Source organism: Saimiri boliviensis, chromosome X, assembly GCF_048565385.1.
Source record: "Saimiri boliviensis isolate mSaiBol1 chromosome X, mSaiBol1.pri, whole genome shotgun sequence".
Lineage (NCBI taxonomy): Eukaryota > Metazoa > Chordata > Mammalia > Primates > Cebidae > Saimiri > Saimiri boliviensis.
In genome coordinates this window covers 45480065-45496290 of record NC_133470.1, presented here as the reverse complement: position 1 = coordinate 45496290, position 16226 = coordinate 45480065, and the positions used below count along the sequence as shown (strand labels likewise).

At 42.7% G+C, this 16226-nt stretch overlaps 2 pseudogenes; one reads left to right on the top strand and one right to left on the bottom strand.

Annotated features, from left to right (window-relative positions):
- The first annotated feature begins 1270 nt into the window (after positions 1-1270).
- On the top strand, positions 1271-5146 carry LOC101048809 (sal-like protein 1 pseudogene; annotated as a pseudogene).
- A 4517-nt stretch (positions 5147-9663) lies between these two features.
- On the bottom strand, positions 9664-13382 carry LOC101048484 (G antigen 10-like; annotated as a pseudogene).
- Positions 13383-16226: the final 2844 nt, after the last annotated feature.

Sequence of the window (16226 nt, the reverse complement as noted above, 5' to 3'; positions counted from 1 at the left end):
CTGTTGGTTGACATCCCCTGCAATAAAGCCTTTTTTCCTGGGCAACACTTGTCTTGGCGATTGGCTTTCTATGTGGTGAGCAACTGGACCTAGGCTGAACGTCTGGTGTTTGACAACACCACCACGAATGAACCTCAAAATAATTATCCCGTATGAATGAAACCAGTTGAAAAAGAGTATATACTGTATGGTTCCATTTTTATAAAATTATAGAACTTAGAAAGTAGTCAATGGTTGCATGGAGATGGGAAGGTAGGAGGAAGGGGTGGGATGGAAGGATGACAAAGGGACATGAGGAGACTTTTGGAGGTGATGCATATGTTCACTATCTTGATTCTTGTGATGGTTTCATGGATTCGTGCATATGTCAAAACTGACCATATTATCTACACTTTAAATATGTGTAATCGACAGAATAACAATTATAACTCAATAAAATGGTAAAAAAAAATTAAGCTGACAAGATTAAATCAAAAGTACTATGCCGGCTAGGCACAGTGGCTCATGCCTATCATCCCAGCAGTTTGGGAGGCCAAGGGGGGTGGATCACTTGAGGTCAGGAGTTCGAGACTAGTTTGGCCAACATGGTGAAGCCTCCTCTCTACTAAAAAATACAAAAATTAGCGGGGTGTAGTGGCAGGCACCTGTAGTCTCAACTACTGGGGAGGCTGAGGCATGAGATTTGATTGAACTCAGGAGGCAGAGGTTGCAGTGAGCTGCCCAAATTGTGCCTCTGCACTCTAGCCTAAGGGACAGAGCAAGACTCTGTCAAAAAAAAAAACAACTCTATGCAGATAATTATAGCAGGACACATGGACACACATATGCTGTGCCTGGGGCCAGGGAGCCCATGAGGGGGTGGGCAATGGGAACCACCACCACCGCTGCTCAATATCCACAATTTTGAGATTTTTTTTTTTTTTAGCGATTTTTTTTTTTTTTTTTGAGACAGAGTTTCGCTCTCGTTACCCAGGCTGGAGTGCAATGGCGCGATCTCGGCTCACCGCAACCTCCGCCTCCTGGGCTCAGGCAATTCTCCTGCCTCAGCCTCCTAAGTAGCTGGGATTACAGGCACGCACCACCATGCCCAGCTAACTTTTTTTTGTATTTTTAGTAGAGACGGGGTTTCACCTTGTTGACCAGGATGGTCTCGATCTCTCGACCTCGTGATCCACCCGCCTCGGCCTCCCAAAGTGCTGGGATTACAGGCTTGAGCCACTGCGCCCGGCCTAGCAATTTTTTATTCTGCCCAGTTGATATTTGAGTCAACATGTCACAGAGAAAGCAAGGGAAACCTCAACATTTCCAATCTTCACCAAAGACACCTCGCTGCTCCAGCGAGATGGAGACAAGGAAAAGGGTCAATAAAGTCTCCCCACTAAATCAAGGACACCTATGTCTGTGGCCGGTGCTGTGCCAAGATCTTTGAATTATCACATCTTCTGCTCCACAAGAACAATCATACTAAAAATCAATTCGTTTTAATAGTAAATGAAAATCCAGCCTCCCCACATGAAACCTTCTTCCCCAGACCCCCTCTCAATAATCCTGATGAACAAATGAAAAAAACAGTTAACAAAACAGATCAAGTGGACTGCAGCGACCTTTCAGAACACGTCGGACTTGACAGGGAAGAGTCCATGGAGGTGGAGTCCCCGGCAACTTCCAGCGGCAGCCACAGCAGTACTGCCCCAATTGGCAGCAGCAGCAGCAGCTCCTCCACAGGTACCTCAGCAATCACAACCTCTCCACCTCAACTCAGGGACCTGACAACACTGGGCAACTCCTCCATGATCAACAGCAACGTCATCATCAAGAACCTCCAGAGCACCAAGGTGGTGGTGTCCCATTTCTCCCAGGAAGCAAGGTGCAGCTGGGCTCCCCGGGGCAAGCTGTCCATCCCAGCCCTCATGGAACAGTCCCTAGCTCTGCAGAAGCAGCAGATACATCAGCTGCAACTGATTGAATAGATTCATCACCAAATATTGCTATTGGCTTCTCAGAATGCAGACTTGCCAACATCTTCTAACCGTTCTCAAGGTACTTTATAAACATCCGCCAACCCCTGGTCCATGCTAAGTTCTCATTTATCTCAGCAGCTGGCAGCAGCAGCTGGATTGGCGCAGAGCCTCTCCAACCAATCTGCCAGCATTCGTGGTGTGAAACAGCTGTCCCTAGTCCAGCTACCTCAGAGTAGTTCTGGCAACACCAGCATTCCATCCAACAGCGGCTCTTCCCCAATATGAACATATTGCTGGTGGCAGTTACCACGCCATCCTCAGAAAAAGTTGGGTCAATTGCTGGGACCTCCCAAGTCAGCAACTCAGCAGTTTCCTCATCATCCTCACCAGCTTTTGCAATAAGCAGTTTATTAAATCCTGCATCTAATCCACTTCTACCTCAGTTGGCCCCCACTAACTCGGTTTTCCCCAGCCCTTTGCCCAACATTGGAACAACTGCAGAGGATTTAGACTCCTTGTCTGCCTTGGCTCAGCAAAGAAAAAGCAAGCCACCAAATGTCCCTGCCTTTGAAGTGAAAAGTACTTTCAATGAGGCATTCTTCAAACACAGTGCAGGTTCTGCACAAGGGTCTTTGAGAGCAACAGTGCCTTGCAGATCCACTTTCATTCCCATACTGGAAAGCAGCTGTTCAGGTACATCTGTGGGAACACGTTCTCCACAAAGGGGAATCTGATAGTCTGCTTTCAGTGCCACAAAGAGAAATACCCTCACATCCAGATGAACCCCTATCCTGTGCCTGAGCATTTGGACAATATCCCCACGAGTACCGACATCCCATACAGCATATCCATCCCTCCAGAGAAGCCAGTCACCAGCTGGTTAGACACCAAACCAGTCCTGATACTCTGACCACTTCAGTCGGCCTCCCATTGCCCCCAACCCTCCCAAGCCTCATATCCTTCATCAAGACGAAAGAGCCAGCCCCCATCCCCATTAGCCATTCTGCCACCAGCCCCACAGGTTCAGTCAAAAGTGACTCCAGGGTCACCAAGCAGTGTATAAGAAACCTATGTGGGCTCCCAGAGGAAGCTGAAGGGTCCACTCTGCCACTCTTCAGTGGCAAAAGTGAAGAGAGTGGTGTGGTCACCAACTCGGTCCTGAAACTGAGCAGTAGTGCCCTGAGCTCCCCAGCAGCAGACTGCAGCCCCCCGGAAGAAGCACCATCACCTTCACCAACCCTTTGTTGCCACTCACATCCAAGCATTTTAAGCCCAGGTTACCTTTCAGGGGACCCCTGGACTCAGCCCAGGCATCAGAGACATACAAGCTTCAGCAACTGGTAGAAAACATTGACAAAATGCTGTGACCCCAATGACTGCATCATCTGCCACCCAGTTCTCAGTTGTTAGAATGCCTTGTAAAGGCACTACTAGACAAACACGGGGGAGAGGCCCTTTAAGTGTAAGATCTGTGGCCAGGTTTTCATCACAAAAAGGAATCTTAAAACCCGCTACAGTGTCCATCGTGTTGTGCCCCTGCTCAGAGTCCAGTATTCCTGCCCCATCTGCCAGAGGTTGACAGATGAATGCTGTCATCCATAGCAGCACACTTGAAAGCATATGGGAGGCCAGGTCCCCAAAGCCCCAGTCCCCAACAGTTACCCTGAGTTCATGGAGTCTGACAGGGGCTCCTTCTATGAGAAAAATGTTGACCTTAGACAACTTATCCTGAGGGCAGCATCCCTGATATGCCCAAGTTTGCAGATGACTCCCAAGACAGCTTACCTTCTTTGCCTTTGCCCCTAGAGATGTCAAGCATCACTGCTTTGGAACATCAGATGAAGACGATAAATGTCAGCCTAGCAGAGCTGCTGCAGGCCAGCCTGAAGTCAGTGGAGAACGAGTCCATTGAGGATGATGTCCTGATCAATGATTCATCCTCAGTGAGTGGTGACATGGAGAGCCAAAGTCCTGGAAGCCCAGCCATCTCAGAGACTCCGTCTTCCATGCAGGCTCTGTCCCCATCCAACAGCACCCAGGAGTTCCATAAGTCACCCAGCAAGGAGGAGAAACCATAGGCAGTGGTCCCAAATGAGTGTGCCAATGCTTTGTCATTCATTCCAGTGAATGGTGGGGCTTTGGATCTGATATCTAGTCACATAGAGAAAATCATCAAAGAAGATTCTTTGGGGATCCTCTTCCCTCTCAGAGGCCAGGGTAAATTTAAAAAACACTACTTGCAACATTTGTAGCAAAATATTTGCTTGTCAGACTGCCTTGTACATTCACTATGTACAGAAGAGAGACCATTTATTTGCACAGTTTGCAATCGTGACTTTTCCACAAAGGGTCGTTTAAAGCAGCACATGTTGACATATAAGATGCGAGATCTACAATCACAGCTCTTTGAGCCCAGATCCAACCTTGGCTCCAGTCAGAACTCTGTGGTGATTTCTGCCAACTCATTGTTATCTCTCATCAAAACGGAGGTCAATGGCTTTGTGCATGTTTCTCCTCAGGACAGTAAGGACACCCCCACCAGTCACATCTCTTCTGGGCCTCTGTCTTTCTCTGCCACATCCCCAGTTCTGCTCCTGACTCTGCCCAGAACTCCCAAGCAGCACTATTGCAACATGTGTGGCAAAACCTCCTCCTTGTTGAGTCGTTGTGTGCCCTGTAGAACTCACACTGGAGAGAAACCCTTTGCTTGCATTATTTGTGGAAGAGCTGTCATGACGAAAGGTACACATGGGCCCTCACGTGTGGAATAGCACCCCTGTGTGACAGGGTAGGTGGCTCTCTGGAGATGGCCCCATGACATTTCTAGGAGGCAATCCCGTCAAGTTCCCAGAAATGTTCCATAAGGATTTGGCGGCAAGATCAGGAAGTGGCGATCCTTCCAGCCTCTGGAATCAGTATGCAGCACCACACTCCAACGGGTTGACTATGAAGGCCAACGGGATCTCCGTCATTCAGAATGGTGGCATCCCTCCAATTCCCAGAAGCCTCGGCATTGGGAAGAGCTCACCTGTTGGTGGGCTGACAGGAAATCTGGAGAACCTCTAGAACTCAGAGCCCAGTACTTCTCTGGCCAGCCTGGAGAAAATGGCAAGCAGTCAGAAGAGAACCAACTTCCACTTCACCTGCTTCATGGAGGAGACAGCAAAGAGATTGTCACAGGTTAAAGCACCTCAGGCTGGAGACATTAGCATTCATTCCTATTCAGAATATGACCTATGGTGGCCTCCTACTCCTTGCCCCCATAACCCTTCCTTCTGGTTCCCCAGACCTATGAACTACAATATTATGAAGACATTCTTTCGTACCTCATTCAACTTTGGAGTTCTAAGAAAGCTTATTTATTAGTGATACAACCTCGCTTTGTGAACGGAATGGAAGTATTAACTTTGATCGTCTGTATTTTGGACTAAATACTAGTTGACTAGAGTGCTGAAGTTGCTCTGCTAGGCAGTTGTAATCTGGCATTAACTTATTTTCTATATCCAGTTTAATATGAATCTGGTGTTGATGCAATGCCTCAGTGATGCATTAGATCTCTAATATAAAGTCTGCATATAAATGTATATTTTGATCCTGCTGGAAATTTTTATCAGCAAACACGTTGTCTAATCTTTTAAAACAGATTTAAGGAAAGGACTGAAAGTACAGACTGAACAGTATGGTTGTTTGAAAGATATGGGTTTTTTAATTTTTATTCAAAAATTTAAACTTTTTTTGTTTTGTAGATTTAATCATTTCCATTTTGCGCTGCTGTTTGTATTGTGATTTTTACTTGAGTCGTCTTCAATATTAATACACTTCTGTACAATAATAAGCATGCAGAATTCTTTAGAGAAAACAAACAATTGTTGTTTTGGTCATTGAAACTGAGACAGTTTCAACTGAGACAGTACCTATACAGCTGTATAGGTATATTCAAGATAGAAAATGTGTGCTGGAACTTCAAAAGGTTAAGTATAGCATCTTGAACAATGTTCAGTGAAGACAATGTAGATGCTCTTGTATATACAATAAGAAATATCACTTTCACTCAAATGTACATATGTTTCTTACGAGAGCAAATGCTTCTTGATCAAGAGAGCAGGAATACTGTTTATTTTGAGCCTAGGAGTACAAAATCAGCCTGGGCAACATGAAAAAATCTAATTCTCTAAAATTGAAAAAAAAAATTGAAAAATTAGCTGGGCATGGATGCATGTACCTATAGTCCCAGCTACTCAGGAGGCTGAGGTGGGAAAATCACTTGAGCTCAGGAGGTTGAGGCTGCAGTGAGATGTGATCACACTATTGCAGTCCAGCATGGGTGACAGAATGAGACCTGTCTCAACTGTTAAAATTTAAAAAGTACAAATTTATTGGGCGGGTGTGGTGGCTGATGCCTGTAATCCGAGCACTTCAGGAGGCTGAGGCAGGTGGATCACCTGAGGTTGGGAGTTAGAGACCAGCTTAACCAACATGGAGAAACCTCATCTCTACTAAAAATACAAAATTAGCGGGGCATGGTGGCGCATGCCTGTATTCTCAGCTACTTGGGAGGCTGAGGCAAGATAATTGTTTGAACCTGGGAGGCAGAGGTTGCGATGAGATTGTGGCATTGCAGTCCAGCCTGGGCAACAAGAGCAAAACTCCGTCTCAAAAAAAAAAAAAAAAAAAAAAAAAAAAAGAAGAGTACAAATTTATCAATGTAAATCACTACATTAACAGATTACTGGGGGGGAAACCCTGTCAGATGCAATGTTTGATGAAATTCAACATGTGTTCAAAATGAATACTCTCAACAAGAACAGAATGGAATGACTGACCAAGTCCATCTACAAAAACAATACAGTAAAAATTGTCACGAAATGTTGAAAATTTCCTTTTCTCATCAAGAATAACACAAACATTTCCACTATCACCATTGTACCAGGTGGGTCTGCCCAATGCCGTAATATCAGAAAAGAAAATAAAAGTGTTTAAAATGGCAAAAACAGGCCCGACGCAGTGGCCCATGCCTGTAATACCAACACATTGAAAGGCTAAGACGAGTGGATTACTTGCACTTAGGAGTTCAATAAAAGCCTGGACAAGAAGTCAAAATCCCAGTCTCCAAAAAAAAAAATAAAAACAAAACAAAACAAAACAAAAATGGCAGGAATTAAAATCTTATTTGAAGATAATATGGTTCTGAATGTTGAAAACTGAAAAAAATCTAGAAGTAAACCTTTTTTTGTTTTGTTTTGATTATTATACTTTAAGTTCTGGGGTACATGTGCAGAATGCGCAAGTTTATTACATAGGTATGCACGTGTCATGTGGTTTGCTGCATCCATCACCCTGTCATCTACATTAGGGATTTCTCCTAATGTTAGTCCTCCCCAATCCCCCACCCACTGCTATCCCTTCCCTAACCCACCAACCCCCTTGACAGGCCCCGGTGTGTGATGATCCCCTCCTTGTGTCCATGTGTTCTCATTGTTAAACACCCACTTATGAATGAGAACATGCGGTGTACTTCTAAGATTCTTAAGCATATTTAACAAGGTTGCTGGATAGAAAATCTATACATAGGAATTATGCCTCCACACACCAGCTCAAAGAGTTAGAATATAAAATTTCAAAGACTGAAAGACATTTCACATCATCAAATATCTGAAATAAAATTAACAAAAGATGCAAAAGACTTCTTTGCAGAAGGCTATAAAGCTTTATTGAAAGATTTTTAGTGAACAAATTTCCAACATAGGAGCAGCCTGTATCATTTCAGTGTGTCTTCTTTTAATGCTGTGACTGCCTTTCACCTGAAACAAAAACATAACAGTTGGGAACATTACTGAGCAGCAGTTTATTTAGATGACCATAAAGGTATACAAAGGACACTACGGTTTGAGTTTCATAAAATACACTAAAAACAGAACACTAAGGGTGATCCTGTGTCTTATATCAGATTAAACCTCTGTATAGACTTTGAGGATAGACCTGCAGAATTTACAGTTTATTTCTTCCTAAACAGCAAGTGCTTCCTTTAAATTCAGAAGCACTTATAATTAATAGTCAGCAAATTGGAAAACACGTGTCAAACACACTTCAGTTGATTACTCAGGAAGTACTAAAGTCATGGTCTTTGAACTTCAAATCTTCTCAACTGATGTTCTCAAAAGCTGAAACTTACATGTAACATTTGATATGGTTAGAGATGATTATATCACATATGTGTCTACAGTCTTATTAGAAATAGTGCCTCATGAAGACTGACAGTGGGGCACGGAGGATGCTTAACACAGGCATCTTACTCATACCGATGCTGAGCACCACTGATCTACATGCCACACATGGTAGAAACTAAACAGTCTCAAGCCATTTGATAATTCAGTCATGCAAGGTTTTTTTGGGAAAAAATTTAAAAACCAATTATTCATGAAGAGCCAGAGAATCCCAGACTGGGCAACATAGTGAGCTCTCATCTCTACTAACAAATTTTAAAAAAAAAAACAAAATTAGTCAGGGATGGTAGATTGTACCTGTAGTTCCAGGTACTCAGGAGGCTGAGGTGGGAGGATTGCTTGAGCCTGGGAGGCAGAGGTTGAAGTCAACTGAAATCACAACACTACACTCCAGCCTGGGTGACAGAGTCACACTGTGTCTCAAAAAAAACAAACAAAAAATGGCCAGAGATTTCAGAATTTGATGGAATCTCAGAATAGGCATTCAGGTCTCCACAAAGAAAACAAACACGAAGCAGAGGGCCCGCTCACTTTCTCAGTATCAATGAAATCTCAATTAGATGTCTTAAGATGACTCAGGCCAGAGTTTGATGACTGATGATAGATTAAAAAAAAAAAAAAAAAACATGCAACACTGACAATCTCTGTATCCTACGCATTCTATCCAACAGGATCAGACTATGAACGTACCAGAATGGAAAATGATTTTAAAATATCTCACACGAACTCACTATTTTATAAGACCAAAGACAGGTTTAGAAGTTAAGCAAATGCTGTAAGAGCTGGTATTAGAAGCTACATCAGTGCTTCGGCATATTTCACACCAACTGATGGGTGTTACAAATGTATTGGGTATTTGTTAAAAGGAGATCCTTACAAAAGCATCTGAAAATTATAAATTATTGGTTTAAGGACTTATACTAAAAAGTTGTAAGTCAACATAAGTTTGACTCAGCATCTTTCTATATCTGACAGTCTATAAGTCAGGTGCTACGGCCTGAACTACGTTTCAAATAACCTTTACATAAGAACTCTATTATTAAAGAGGCAGTATTGTTACTTCTGTGTTATTAAAAATATAATACTGGGCACGGTGGCTCACACCTAAAATCCTGGCACTTTGGGAGGCCAAGGTGGGTGGATCATCTGAGGTCAGGAGTTCAAAACCAGCCTGTCCAACATGACAAAACCCCATCTCTATTAAAAATACAAAAATTAGCTGGGCATGGTGGCTCATGCCCATAATCACAGCTATTCAGGAGGCTGAGGCAGATGAATCATTTGAACCTCGGAGGCAGAAGTTCCAGTGAGCCGAGATCACATCACTGCACTCCAGCCTGGGTGACAGAGCAAGACTCCATCTCAGAGAAAAAAAAAAAAAAAAAAAAAAAATATATATATATATATATATATGTATATATATATATACATATATGATACTGTGGAAACAACACCCTACAATTTGCATGCCTAATGGATTATCTACCTTCTTCTGGTGATTTCACCTGCTCTGGATTTGGCAGGCGCATCTCCTATATATTAGGATCATCTCCACGTTCACATGCAGTCATTGGATGAACCTGTTCTTGGCTATCAGCTTCAGGCTCTGGCCCTTAAAAATAAAATATATATCTTATTTTTAATATTATATATATTTACATATATATAAATTTAGACAGTAAAACATGAAGATAAAGAAATAATATTCATGCTCTTGGTGTTATCAAATAAAACCTTTAGTTAGTATAATACTAAATGTATTGATAAGAATCTGAAGAACATTATTTCAGGAGACTGTTAGCAGAAAACAGGAAAACAGGGTTTTCTAAATATTACCCTCTTCCAGCCCAAATACTGCCCTCAGACAGCTTTGTTGCCTCCTTTGCATTGCTCTGTTATTGGCCTTCTGAGTGTCGTTATCGTATTAAATGTCTCAAGGCTGAAATCCTGTCTCTCATAGCACTTAGACTCCTATATAGCATCAGTAGCCACCAATAAATGATGAGTGAAAAATGGTCTTAAAAAAATACACGAAAAAGCCCAAACTGGTGAACATTCTGCAAAACAACTGGTCGATCCTCTTCAAAAATGTCCATATCATGAATGACAAAGAAAAATTAAGGAACTATTCCAGATTAAAATAAACTAAAAATACATGACAAGTACATGCAAGACATGATCCTGAACTGGGCTCTGGATTAGAAACAAAAAATTCTGTAAAGGCAACTATCTGGGCCAGGTTCGGTGGCTCAAGCCTGTAATCCCAGCATTTTTGGATGCCAGGGTGGGCAGGTCAGGTGAGGTCAGAAGTTCAAGACCACCCTGGCCGACATGGTGAAACCCATATCTACTAAAAATACAAAAAAAAAAGGAAACATTAGACAGGCACAGTGGCCACCAACTGTAGTCCCACCTACTTGGGAGGAGGCCAAGGCATTAGAATCCCTTGAACCTGGGATGTGTAGGTTGCAGTGAGCCTAGATTGCATTACTGTACTCCAGCCTAAGCAACAGAGTGAGACTCTGTATTTAAAAAAAAAGAAAAAAGGAATTTTCTGGATACCTGGAAAAACTTGAGTACACACTGTGTATGAAAAGACTGCATTTTCACATTGTTAAACTTCCTGATTTTGATCTTTGTGCAGTGATGATCCAGGGAATGACTTGTTCTTTCTTCTGACGACATACATACACTCAAGTACACAGGGTAAAGGGCCATAATACTTGAAACTTTATCTAAACATTTCACCATTAATAACAGTAAACATAATATCTGTGTGTGTGTGTGAGTGTGGGGGCAGCAGGGTAAGTCAGGGAGGCAAAAGATATCAAACCAATGGAGCAAAAGCTATTAACAATTGGTGAATCTAGGTGAAAAGTACATGACTTAATTGTACTATTCCTGGAAATTTTCTATAAATTTTATGTCTTAAAAATATATAAAGTCAAAATTTAGAAGAATATATGACATATACTCAAAAGTTGTAAGTCTACACTGAATTTAGAAAGACATGAGTTTTTTTAAATTACGGTAAAAAATACACAACATAAAGTTTACCATCTTAACTATTTTTAAGTGTTACAGTTCAGTAAAGAGTTATGTTTGCAACATTACCAGCAAACAGAAAGGAACGTTGCATGTTTGTTTTCCTATATCATGAAACCTTTATGTATTTCTTTCTTTCTTTCTTGTTAGCAATGAGGTCTCGCTATGTTTCCCAGGCTGGGCTTGAACTCCTGGGCTCAAGCAATCCTCTCACCTCAGCCTCCCAAGTAGCTGGGACTACGAGTGCACGGCATTCAGCCCAGGTTGAGACCTTTCTCTTAAATGACAGTCTAAACATAAACCACAGGACATGTGTAATGCTTACAATCAGCAATAACAGCAGTGGGCATCAGCTAAGAAATCTGATATCTACAATATGGATAGGATTTCAGTTACAATTACAATATAAATTTCTAAGGATTCATTAGCTGAATGAGTACTATGGAAAATCTTACAGTCATGACATCCATTACCTATTGGGTTCAACAGAAACTTAACTTTCTTCAAATAAAGTCATATTTAGGTTCAAAGGTCCTAAATGTGATATTCCATAAATGAACCTCATGTAGAACAAAGCACCAAAAAATAACATGGTTTGTGAATCACAGAAAAAATACTGTCCCACACTGAGAATACAGGAGTGGGTGGACAGCAACTAATGGGCATTGTTGTCAGTCATAGTCTAGAAAACTTTAACAGTAAATCCCTAGAATAATCCATGACCTAAGTTATATAAATGATTTGTTCCAAACTATTTTATCTAGGGGAAATTGTTTCTATCTCATGCTAATTTCAGGATAATTCCTTTTTTTGGTTTTTCTAACCAAAAAAGGATTTAATCACCTCATAAAAGCCACTGAAAAAATCACACTAAACCAGTCACCTGTATGGTAGTACCCTGATTTATCCACATCAAACTTACCATATAAAAGTATCAATCAAGGGAGCCACAGTAGCTCAGGACAATTGTCCTGGCGCTTGAGGAGGTGAAGTTATGCGAGGCAAGACTGGGCAATGTAAGAACCTGTCATTCATTTAAAATACACACACACACACACACACACATAACGGTAGCCAACATTCTGTTACTGGAGTTGCTCCTGCTCCTCTGAACTTGGTCTATTCTTGGGCCAGTACAGTAAAGCATTTGAGTTATAAGCACTTTCGGCAAAATCATTTACTTTTTTTTAAAGCAACATAGATAGTAGGAAGACACAAACTTTGAAACAAAATACAAATTCTGTATTCACCAAGTCCCTGAGCCTCCATTCTCTCATTCATAAAGTGGACATATTTCATCATAGTGAGGGGTTTCCCTAAGCTAAGCTGCAAACTATATACCCTCCTCACTTTTCCAGTCAATTTTAGGCATTCTTTCCATTGTTTTCTTTCCTCCTGTTCCTACTATATGATAATGCATGAGACACATGCATGCACACACACAACAACAGGCATTGTTCTTCTCTTTCCCTTCACCTTGACCTGCAGATGCTCCCTCATCCTCTCCCTCCTGAGCAGGTGCAGGAACCTGACTTTGAGTTGCTGGTTCCCCTTCTTCAGGTTTTGGTGTTTCCACTTCTTCATCACTGAACTGCTCGGGCCAGAGAGAATGTGTGTGTGTGTGTGTTTGTGCACGCGCACATGCAAATAAAAAAAAGTTTTGTTATTAATATATGCACACAGAATACATAGATATTTCTGATCACAACTAAGCCTAAAGACGTTTCTCCAACTCTATTCTGTATGCTTAATGAGGTTACTCTACCACAGGAAAGTTACTCTGAATAAAGTAAGCAACAAAGACTTCAGAAGCTATTATACTTTGTGTTAGAATAGATGTGTACAATCTGTCATTAACAAGCAAAGCATGAGAAAGAAGTAATGTGCGAAACCTGAAAAACACAAGAGAAAAACAAAATCCTCCTGAATCAATGTTTCCTTCATGAGACACCATAATCATTTTTTATCAGCATGAAGACCTTTATCAGTGTCTATATACTGATGCAAAAACACTATCACAAAAAATAACTTCTGCTAATAGAAAACATCAGATTAACATTAAAGCACTCACCAGCATAGGCCCACTCACCTCAGGACATTCTACATAGCGTCTTGGTCTAGGCCAATAGGTTGATCTTCCTCACCAACTCATATTTCACACTGAAAACAGAAAACGGTGACTGGGAACATGCACTTGAGAGGACAGCTATATTCGATCACTTCCATGGCTAAATGTTAACTTGTCATTTTAATTTGGAAAATATTCCCAAAATAAGTCCCAGAGCTAAGCATACATGTGTACCTTTTCTGAGTGCATGCAAAGCCATTTATGCAAGACAAGCTGGCAGAGCAATCTTCTAAAGGCATGTGGCAAAAGGCAGAGGACATTTTTTTCTAAATTTCTTTTGGACACAAGGCCTCACTCTGTTGCTCAGGCTGGGGTGCAGCAGCATGCTCACTGCAGCCTCGACCTCCCGCTCAAGGGATCCTCCCGTCTTAGTGTCCTGAGTAACTTGGACTGAGTAACTGAGTAACTGGACTACAGGTACATGCCACTGGGCCTTGCTGACAGAGGACATTTCTCATGAGGTTCAGTTTCACAAGTTGACTTCACATGAATACACTAGTTAATCATAATTCCTGTGACCGCTGCTTTTGGCACACTCCCACTTACTAGAGCCATTCACCCCCAACAAATCAAGTTTGGCTGGACTACAGAGCCTCACCCAGTCTTTCCCATTGTTTCCTGACCCTGCATGGCAAAGGCGAGACCTAGCAATGCTTCTCACTGGGTTACTACTCACCCCATACTGCTGGGGGGCGCTCACCAGCCTTCGGCTTTCCCAGTTTCCAGGCCCCTTCTTTACCGCCCACCTTGCCCCCGATCGAGCGCCCCATTCAGGACTCAGGAAGGTGCCCTGTGTCAGGGGTTCCCAGCACCTCGGGACTTCCATCCCTCCAACATCACCCCCAGCATTTGCCCCATCTTCACCTGAGCCCCTGACTGCCTCCCCTCCATGGCCCACCTTCCTCTCTGTCCTGGGCCCTTCACGACCACAAAGCCTGTGAGTTAAAGTAGGGCGACCTCAGGGCCCCACGCTTGAAGGTCAGGTGGCACTTCTCCCTCAGAGGTCACAGACCAGGCACTGAAACCCGTGGACCCGCCCAAAGCCCACCGCCTCTTCCTCGCCCTCACTCAAACTTCAGCCCCCAGAAGGACTGGCCTGTGGACCTACCAGATGAGTCTAAGGAGAGGAAAAAAAGAGTCCAGAGGCAGGAACGTGACCACAGACCCTCACAGCTCCCTGGCGTTCTCCACGTAGGCGAAGGGGCTGACCTGAAGACGACCAGTGAACATGCGCACCGAGGCGAGAAGGAGCATGCGCAGCTGTGGGTGAAACGGGGAGGGCTGCCGTTACCAGCAACACACTCCAAACCCCCCATTCCCATCCCCACTGAGGATAATGGAATCCCACCTCCCGCTGCTGTTTCCTATGCCTCTGGGACTCATATACTTTAAATAGTGCCCCCCTCAAAACTCACTCCATCTTCAACTGAGCTCCTCTCCCCTCCAGGGCCCTCTCTTGCCCTGGCCCCATCATGGGGACAAGGACCATGGTGACTGCCTGGGAAGACACGTAGACGACCTGCTAAAACAGAATAGCAACCTACCCCAAAAAGAAATTGTTCAACATGAACAAGTCAGAGAAAGAGACAAAGAACGAATACGACTTCAAGGACCTGTAAGAAAATACTAAAACATTATTTATAGCATCAGAATTACAGAATGAGAAGTGACAGTATTAGGGAAACAGAAGCCTAGGACAGCTAAACTGACACCATTTGAAAATGAACTCCATCTTGAAATTAGCAAGATGCATTCCTTATCAGTCACAACCCATGGCCTTAACACGTTTGTAGTAAGAAAACAGACTAAAGGTACCTACAAGGACATGCTCCCACAGCATCAGAAAATGCAGGGGTCCCAACACCCATAGCAATATATGCTTTAAAAATCATGCTTTTCTACAAGAAAAAAACAAACAAGCCCATTCAAAAATGGGCAAAGGATATGAACAGATACTTTACAAAAGAAGACATACAGGAGGCCAACAAACATATGAAAAAATGCTCATCATCACTGGTCATCAGAGAAATGCAAATCAAAACCACATTGAGATACCATCTCACACCAGTTAGAATGGCGATCATTAAAAAATCGGGAAACAACAGATGCTGGAGAGGATGTGGAGAAATAGGAACACTTTTACACTGTTGGTGGGAATGTAAATTAATTCAACCATTGTGGAAGACAGTGTGGCGATTCCTCAAGGACCTAAAAATAGAAATCCCATTTGACCCAGCAATCCCATTACTGGGTATATATCCAAAGGATTATAAATCATTCTACTACAAGGACACGTGCACACGAATGTTCATTGCAGCACTGTTTACAATAGCAAAGACCTGGAACCAACCCAAATGCCCAACGATGATAGACTGGATAGGGAAAATGTGGTACATATACACCATGGAATATTATGCAGCCATCAAAAACGATGAGTTCACGTCCTTTGTAGGGACATGGATGAACCTGGAAACCATCATTCTCAGCAAACTGACACAAGAGCAGAAAATCAAACACCGTATATTCTCGCTCATAGGCGGGTGTTGAACAATGAGAACACATGGACACAGGGAGGGGAGCACTACACACTGGGGTCCGTTGGGGGGAAATGGGGGAGGGGTGGGGGGTGGGGAGGTGGGAAGAGATAGCATGGGGAGAAATGACAGATACAGGTGAGGGGACGGAAGGCAGCAAAGCACACTGCCATGTGTGTACCTATGCAACAATCTTGCAAGTTCATCACATGTACCCCAAAACCTAAAATGCAATAAAAAAAAAAAAGGAAGGAAAAAAAAAAAAAAAAAAAAACCGTTTAAATGTTGGTTGTGTATCACTGGTATTGGAATATAAAAAAAAAAAAAAAAAAAA